Here is an 8,495-nt window from a genome sequence, read left to right on the forward strand (position 1 = left end):
GACAAAAATTAATATAACGAATCGCTTTTTCTTTTATGTACAATAATATCTTTATTAGTCTGACTGTGTATTTCATTGAAAAGAAATCCTTGAACCTCTTGGTTGTTCTTTTATGAAAAAGGTGCCTTCTTTTAACCGAATTTATCAGTGGATGACCCCAAACTGAGACGGTCCTTAAAGTCGCACTGCGCGTCGTTAGTGGTCGCACTACGCATGTTCTATATCAGTCTTGCTGGTGATGAAATATTAAATGGCAAAGGATTGACCAAAACTAGGATATTGTTGTGTTAGAATCGCGTGTTCCTACCAACTCAAAGGCGGGTCCTCCTCCTTGGCCCCTTCTTCAGATAGTCTCTGCTACTTGACAATCTCGGCGGGCCCCGACGTGAGCCAACGACAGTGCCAATGTGGCGGCTGTGCGAGGGTAAACAGCCGCAGGAGGGCGCCACTATGATCGCCGTGATGAGAGCTACAGCAGACCTCCTGCAAAGAAAACAGACATCGAAATATGCATGGGTGGAATGCAGCACTTGGCGTTTAAGGGGATATAATTGGAGCCGCCCCCCCCCCCCCCTCTCTCTCTCTCTCTCTCTCTCTCTCTCTCTCTCTCTCTCTCTCTCTCTCAGTTCATTGAGACTAACGCGCGCGCGGGGGCACATGAGTATGCACGCCCGCACGCCCGCCCGCACACACGCGCGCCCACACACACGCACTCACTCACATCATGTACACACACACACACACACACACACACACACACACACACATACACACACACACACACACATACACACACACACCCACACTGTGACACGCATAATCCCACAATCACACACACACACACAGTCACACTCAGTGACACACACACACACACACACACAGTCGGACTCAGTGACACACACACACACACACACACACACACACACACAGCCCCTCTTCACCCCTTCGGCAACACACACACACACACACATGCACACATAAACACACAGGTCTCTCAGTTGGCACCAGACTCGTAGAGTGAAACCGATCTTAAACTCCTACAGTCGGCAAAAACTTGTTGACTGATTTTCCTTTCAAATTACTTTAAACCATTAAAAGGACATAAACTTTTAGTTTCTCTTAAACTCTCTTGGGTGCACAATAAAATGTATAGCTAGTTCGTGTGCTTTTTATAAGTCCCCCTTTTGTTTCAGGAAGCCATGGAATGCATTTAACCCTATAAATCAGGCCATGCTCGGGCCCTCACGAAGATGTATAATCCTACACCTCCCCCCCCCCCCCCTCCCCCCTGGGAACATATTTCACCAATACTCGCTCGTAAATTTCGATCGAAGAAAACTATCCCAGTAGACCCTATACTTCCCGTAACAGGCACTTCAAAGCCACGCTATCTCGGGCTTACTGCTCAACTTATCAGAAGCGTTCTGTAACAAGCTATAACCCTGCAAAGGACAACCGTTTCACATCTTCTTTAACTAAACAGCGGCTCCGTTCCCAACGTGGAACTGAAGAGCGCAGGGATCAGAGGAGGCTTGAAGGATTCGATGTCAGATATCGGCTGATCGATCGATTTTTTTAATCGATCAAGCGCAGGTGGGGGACCAACGGGAATGCCATTCACAGGTCACGTGACCCGAGGGTCTGGGACAGCCGCGGCGTGGGGTCTTGGTAGTCCTGGCTGATTGACAGCGGAGTTGTGTGAACACCTGTAAGAGTGGGGCCACTTCAAATTTGCACGTGGAGGTGGCGGACAGATGTGTGAGGGGGGGGGGGGGGACTTCGCGGGGGGTGGGGGTGGGGGTGGGGTGGGGACTGTTTAGAGCGTTGATATGAACACTGAGTGGTACAGAATCACATTAGTAGTCAGTAGTTATTGTTCATCCTGACGTGACTTGGTATCTCGTTTAAGTTCGGATTCCGTTTTGAACACCTTCATTTCATTTTGCGTTGTTGGTAAATCGCTGGGGAGGGAGAGGGAGTAGTGATTCATCATTGTATGCTCTGTTCAGAAGGTTCAACGACGTGACTGTGTTTTTTTGGTTGGTGGTGTTTTTGTTACGGCTGTATTATTGTTATTTTGGGGACAGGCAAGCAAAGCACGCATTGTTCCTTTTTCAAGAAAAAATTATCATACTTGCTTAAAACCCCCCACCCCCTTTCCCCCCCCCCCCCCCCCCCATAAACCATTAAAAGGACATAAACTTTCAGTTTCTCTTAAACTCTCTTGGGTGCACAATAAAAGGTATAGCTAGTTCGTGTGCTTTTTATAAGTCCCCCTTTTGTTTCAGGAACCCTATAAATCAGGCCATGCTCGGGCCCTCACGAAGATGTATAATCCTAATTCTCACTAGAGCTCACGGCGATGTACAATTGCAACAGCGTGCACACACACACACACGTACACACACACACACACACTGTCACACTCACACACACACACAATGTCACACACACACACACACACACACACACACACACACACTAAAACTATACAGTTTGTGAACAACAATACTATAAAGACTATCCTTATAATCTCTCACCTAAAACATACATTTATAAAATGTATAAATGTATATTTAATATACATGACACAAAGCTTCATAGCACTGCCTAACAAGGCTATATAAATACACATTCAAGACAAAAAGCTTCAGATCACGGCTTACACACACAAACAACAACTGGTGGTTCGAGAAAAAAGAATGGCTAGAGGTGCTGTTGGAAGAGATAGGTTTTTAGGGCAGATTTGAAAGAAGTGGGGGAATCTAAACGCCGGATAGTTTTATTTGTGGGATGGTGTTTCAGATGGGAGGGGCGAAAACAGACTGAATGAACGTTCGCCGTAGGCTTTTGTGTGGGCTTTAGAAGATGAGGTTGTCCGCTGATGATGAGCAGAGGGTTCGGGTTGGTTTGTACATTTTAAGGAGTTCGGAGATGTATGAGGGACCAGTAGACGACACGGCACCAAAGCAGAGGCAACAGACCTTGTAATGGATGAGTGCGTCTACCGGAAGCCAATGCAAATGTCTGAGGTGGGGAGTGATGTAGTCTCTCTTGATGACCTTCAAGACAAGACGGGCAGCGTTGTTCTGGGCTTTCTGGAGTTTATCCAAGAGGTACTGCGGGCAGCCTACAAGAAGTGCATTGCAATAGTCAAGACGTGTCAGTACAAAACGCGGCAAAAATAAGAGTCTGAGTTGCCTGAGTGGTAAGGAAGAGGCGAATAGAGTTGATGCGTAAATACATGTAAAACACACGAGAATAAGGTAATGAACGCAGAGACATAGATAGATGTATGTATGTCTCTGATGAACGTAACCGCTAAGACCAGCAGCGCACGCCCCCCCCCTCCCCCCCTGCCCCCACACACACACACAAAGAAGCTACAATACACGCGCCATACCGACGCCAGAGAGCAAGAGAGCCGTTGGTTTATCAGAGGTGCCTCGGGTCGAGTGATGTTGCTTCGCTCTCCCACGTGGTCAGGCCTGTCACCTCAAGACTCTTCAGCCGCGAAGTCGCTGCAGGTCCTCCCCTCTCGTCTGCTCCCCGGTACGCCTCCCGCCTTCCCTCCCACACGACGACCGTGAGCGAGATTCTTGTGATTGTGACATTCCACACTGACAGGAACATCAGTATTTCTCTCTTCATTAATATAAAACATACAATTTAGCATGGCTTATTAAAGCTGTGGTCTATTTATGACTTTCCGGGGCTACGAGGTTGAAAAATAGGGACAAAATCATGTACAGATTTCTGTACAGCAAACACTTCCCGAAACCCCACCTATACGGCGTGTATGACATTGAGAGCTTCAGTCAACGCTTGAATTTTGCACTAGTGGTAACATCCGGTTTGCTCTCGCAGAGCTGAGCATAATTGTCAAGAAGGATCATCGAGCAGAAAAAATAAACGATTTGGCAGGGATTCGAACTCAAGGCCTCGGGGCCTCGAAATGTCGGGGTCGATGTCTTAACCGCTAGGCCACTTCACCAGTGTTGTCAAAGATAAAAAAACAAATTGATAATTTTATATCATTCTACGCTTGAATTACCATTCATGCGTTGCAAAAACGTACAAAATTACATTAAAATGTGCCTTTATTTGCAAACATGTTTTACGGAATCGCAGTACATGTTTACACCGTCATGCTACACGACATTCGCGCCATGCAAATAGCTGCGATATCTCTATTTACAACATGCAAGAAAATGACAAGAACAGTAATTGAATCTCTCCAAAGCTCTGTGCAGTTGAAACCAGACATCTAAGAAATAGTTATATACATGTATTCACTTCTGAACAATGGGCGGACAGAGATATAAATCATGCTGCTTCAAGAATAACATAACATGAATTCATATCAATGTTTTTCCTTACTCAATTGGTGCAGTAGCCTAGTGGTTAGGACATGAGACACGAAGTCTCGAGGTCGAGAGTTCGAATCTTCGCCGGGGCGTTAATTTTTTTTCCCCTTGATCTCTCTTGAAGATAAAATATGATCAGTCTTGAGAGAGCAAACCGGATGTTATCCCTGCAAAATTTAAGCGTTGACTGAAGCTCTCAAGGTCATACACGCCGTATAGGTGGGGTTTCGGGTAGCCGGCGTTTGCTGTACATAAATCTGTACATGATTGTATCTCTATTTTTCAACCTCGTAGCCCCGGAAAGTCGTAAATAGACCACAACTTTAAGTTACATTAATTATCTATGTACGTATGTGTGTGTGTGTAATGTGGCCGAAGGTAACAGAATAACATTGTCCATGTCTACTATACGTATTTATCAATTTGAATAATAAAGTGTACATGTGTAACCGAGTGCCGAATCACCACAATCACATTTGGAGGCGAAGTCCAATCAAACAGGATTGAGAATTTTCGAGCTTCTTTCTAAGCCTTTTATAAACTTTTATGCATTCGCAAAGGAATCCATGTACATACAGAGAGCCGCCAGACCCCATCACAAACAGAACTCTACAATCCACAGGTGTTGCCTTGCGAGCTATAAATAGCTAGCTCGCAACTTCTAAGGCGAACTACTCTGCAGAGTCTGCTGTGAAGGGCGACGGTAGTCTCCCTGTCACACATGGATCAGTATGTCTTGCGACTTTTCATACATTGCGGTCACTCCAACTTTATTATCTGCGGTATGATCTCTCTCTCTCTCTCTCTCTCTCTCTCTCTCTCTCTCTCTCTCTCTCTCTCTCTCTCTCTCTCCCCCCCCCCCTCTCTCTCTCTCCCCCCTCTCTCTCTCTCCCCCTCTCTCTCTCTCTCTCTCCCCCTCTCTCTCTCTCCCCCTCTCTCTCTCTCTCCTCTCTCTCTCTCTCTCCCTCTCTCTCTCTCTCTCTCTCTCTCTCTCTCTCTCTCTCTCTCTCTCTCTCTCTCTACGCTCTCTTTCCATCCTCTTAGGCATGAACAGCGTGATAAGGACACTGCAGGCGGCAGGACCCCTCTCAACTGAGTCTCAATCAGTCGTGCTTCCGTCCTGTGGTACCCCTTTTTCAGACCTCGTCTGAGAAAAAAACCACCCAGGTCAGCTTAAAAAGGGAGAGATAGTGTTAACATGGAGTTAAAGTTGCAAAGGCTCTGAACAGAAAATCTGAAGGTCTTAAAAGGCAACAGTTTTGAAGAGTCTTGGTGGTGGTTACTGAATGATGTTGGGAGGCGAGGGGGGGGGGGGGGGGGGGGTGCTTAAAAGAGGAGTGAAAAGAGGAGTTCCACTGTAGCCTACACTAAAAAAAATTGGACACGATGATTTCGGGTCTCATCGATACAGGGGGTTTATCTTCATTGTCGGTGACTGAGTGGTGTTCTTGAACATGAACTGCGCGATAACTGGCAGGGAAAGGCAGGACTCCTGCTGTGGTGGTGAAGAGCGTGTTGATGCGACGCTGACAGCGCTCAGTTTCCGGCGTGTCAGTGTGAGAGGACAGGCACACACCTGTTGAGTCGGTCGAGATCGGCTTGCCTCAACTGGGATTTCCTATGGTAGTGTGTGTGTGTGTGGGTGAGTGAGTGAGTGAGTGAGTGAGTGAGTGTGTGTGTGTGTGTGTGTGTGACTCGTGATATGTGGTCATCTTTATATTTAGTCAAGTTTTGACTAAATATTTTAACATCGAGGGGGAATCGAAACGAGGGTCGTGGTGTATGTGCGTGTGTGCGTGTGTGCGTGTGTGTGTGTGTGTGTGTGTGTGTGTGTGTGTGTGTAGAGCGATTCAGACTAAACTACTGGACCGATCTTTATGAAATTTGACATGAGAGTTCCTGGGTATGAAATCCCCGAACGTTTTTTTCATTTTTTTGATAAATGTCTTTCATGACGTCAGATCCGGCTTTTCGTGAAAGTTGAGGCGGCACTGTCACGCCCTCATTTTTCAACCAAATTGGTTCAAAATTTGGTCAAGTAATCTTCGACGAAGCCCGGACTTCGGTATTGCATTTCAGCGTGGTGGCTTAAAAATTAATTAATGACTTTGGTCATTAAAAATCGGAAAATTGTAAAAAAAAATAAAAATTTATAAAACGATCCAAATTTACGTTTATCTTATTCTCCATCAATTGCTGATTCCAAAAACATATAAATATGTTATATTCGGATTAAAAACAAGCTCTGAAAATTAAATATATAAAAATTATTATCAAAATTAAAGTGTCCAAATCAATTTAAAAACACTTTCATCTTATTCCTTGTCGGTTCCTGATTCCAAAAACATATAGATATGATATGTTTGGATTAAAAACACGCTCAGAAAGTTAAAACAAAGAGAGGTACAGAAAAGCGTGCTATCCTTCTTAGCGCAACTACTACCCCGCTCTTCTTGTCAATTTCACTGCCTTTGCCATGAGCGGTGGCCTGACGATGCCACGAGTAAAATGGCATTGCGTTCAGTTTCATTCTGTGAGTTCGACAGCTACTTGACTAAATATTGTATTTTCGCCTTACGCGACTTGTTTTCTTTTAAAATAACGCACTACTACAGAAGAAAAGAAACAAGAAATGATAATCTTACCTCGTGTGTCAGTGTGTAGTATTACAGTATGTGTGTAGCATTTCAATTTGTGTGTGTGTGTGTGTGTGTGTGTGTGTGTGTGTGTGTGTGTAGTGTTTGTGTCTGTGTGTGTGTGTTTTCCCTAATATTTTCTATTTATAGCGTATGCATGGATGTTGGACTTTCTTCGTGGATTGAGGGTTGTGTTATTGTGTAGGCGGGGTGGGGGAGGGGGGGGGGTGTTGGTTTAGTCAGTCACACACTCGAATACCACCTTCCTGGTGGTTGACATATTTAGGAATTGGTTACAAAGACGTCTACTTCCACCAACAGTTCACCCTTGACCCCCAACAAAAACTTACTCAGCGGCAGTCAGCCCGGTTTCATCACAAGAGACTACAAGAAAAATGTTCATTCAAAATGAACAGCGTCGATGCAATGTCCACCAAAGATTTATTTTGGGAAGTGTTAAAGGTTAGGGTCAAAAGTTAATGAATTGCATGTTGTGCTGGATATATAAATTGTTTATTTCAGTCAATGCTTGATTCATAAGTACATTTTTCAGCATGGTGCATCTACAGGAGGGTGCTCCAACAATGATGCATAGTGCCAACATTTAGCGCAAACTTTTCACAACAGTGCATTATTACCACAAAGCGCATACAGCGATTATATAGTAGCAAGTTGCACTAAACATTTGAACAAAATGCATTTTGTTCAAATGTTAACAGCACAGCACCAAGTTTTGCATAAGTGCACAACAGCACTGACCATTTCACAAAAGTGCATAACAGCTGTGACAATTTTACAAAACTGCATTGACCATTTCAGGCAGATGGCTAACATGCAGATTTCGCTTTTGTCTGTCTTTCTTTGAAAAGTAGGCATGTTCAAGATCGATGAAGTCATGAGCAATTGAGTTAGATGACAGAAAAGATTCAAAAACGTCAGATTCAGTTAGATGACAGAAAAGATTCAAAAACGTCAGATTCAGTGTTTTGGGCACTGTTGAACAGGAACATTCTCTCCTGTTCAACAAATGTGGGTTCAATTCAAAAGCAACATTGTCACAGATAGGCTAGTGTTACATTTCTGTAAAGTTTCAAAAACATCTTCCATGTTTTGGTTACTGTTGAACAGAGGCATATTTTCCTGTTCAAAAAAGTCTGACACAAATTGTCGTAGTTGTGGGTTAAGGTTCGATCTATACTGTCCTTCAAACGAGTCGTAGAACCGTCATTGTCACAGATAGTGTTACATTTCTGTTTTACATTCAAACGAGTCGTAGAAGTAGTAGTACATTTGCGTTTGGTTGTTTTTTCTTTTAGATTCCTGTCACTCATACTAGCAGTATTGATTGAGGTACATAAATCTGTTGATGTACAGGGATGACTTGTTTGTAATGAATCCTTGTTTCCTCCACATTGAGTTTGCATTGCAGTTGGACAGAAATGAACAGGTGTTAATTGATAAACACATTGATAATGGCTTTTGAGAAAATCAA

This window comes from Littorina saxatilis, linkage group LG12, assembly GCF_037325665.1.
Source record: "Littorina saxatilis isolate snail1 linkage group LG12, US_GU_Lsax_2.0, whole genome shotgun sequence".
Lineage (NCBI taxonomy): Eukaryota > Metazoa > Mollusca > Gastropoda > Littorinimorpha > Littorinidae > Littorina > Littorina saxatilis.